Source organism: Elephantulus edwardii, unplaced genomic scaffold (genome assembly GCF_000299155.1).
Source record: "Elephantulus edwardii isolate Elephantulus edwardi_28Jun2011 unplaced genomic scaffold, EleEdw1.0 scaffold00017, whole genome shotgun sequence".
NCBI lineage: Eukaryota > Metazoa > Chordata > Mammalia > Macroscelidea > Macroscelididae > Elephantulus > Elephantulus edwardii.
In genome coordinates this window covers 16759884-16760601 of record NW_006399767.1, presented here as the reverse complement: position 1 = coordinate 16760601, position 718 = coordinate 16759884, and the positions used below count along the sequence as shown (strand labels likewise).

At 49.7% G+C, this 718-nt stretch overlaps 1 pseudogene; it reads left to right on the top strand.

The window, feature by feature from the left end:
* The first annotated feature begins 339 nt into the window (after nucleotides 1–339).
* Nucleotides 340–687, top strand: LOC102860710 (annotated as a pseudogene).
* The last annotated feature ends 31 nt before the right edge of the window (nucleotides 688–718 follow it).

Sequence of the window (718 nt, the reverse complement as noted above, 5' to 3'; positions counted from 1 at the left end):
TATAAAATAGGACAGACATGGGAGGGTTGGGAGAGAGAAAGGGAAAGAATAGACAATGAACACTGCATTAGACCAGATGAGAAGAATGGTCTGAACTATGCATTACATGTATAAGAACAATCTGGAATAAAAGGTGCATTGAGGGATAGGCTAGGGGAGGTGGGGGCTAAAATGTGCAACAATGAATAAAAAATAATATTCTTTTTTTTCAAATTAAAAAAAGAAAATGAAAAATTGTCCAGGAGAATGAAAATGCAACCTACAGTCTATCTTGGCTGCATTTAAAAGCCATCTCAAGTTCCAGGCTTGCAGACGCCACGCTCACTACTCTCCGCCATCATGCCGATGTTTGTGGTCAACACTAACGTGCCTCGCGCATCCGTGCCCGACGGGCTGCTCTCTGAGCTTACCCAGCAGCTGGCGCAGGCCACCGGCAAACCGTCCCAGTACATCGCAGTGCAAGTGGTCCCAGACCAGCTTATGGCTTTCGGTGGCTCAAGCAACCCTTGTGCGCTCTGTAGCCTGCACAGCATCGGCAAGATCGGCGGCGCGCAAAACCGGACCTACACCAAGCTGCTGTGTGGTCTGCTTTCCCAGCGGCTGCACATAAGCCCCGACAGAGTCTACATCAACTACTATGACATGAATGCGGCCAACGTGGGCTGGAACAACTCCACTTTCGCCTGAGGGCCACACTCCCCTGCCTTGGTCTGTAGTG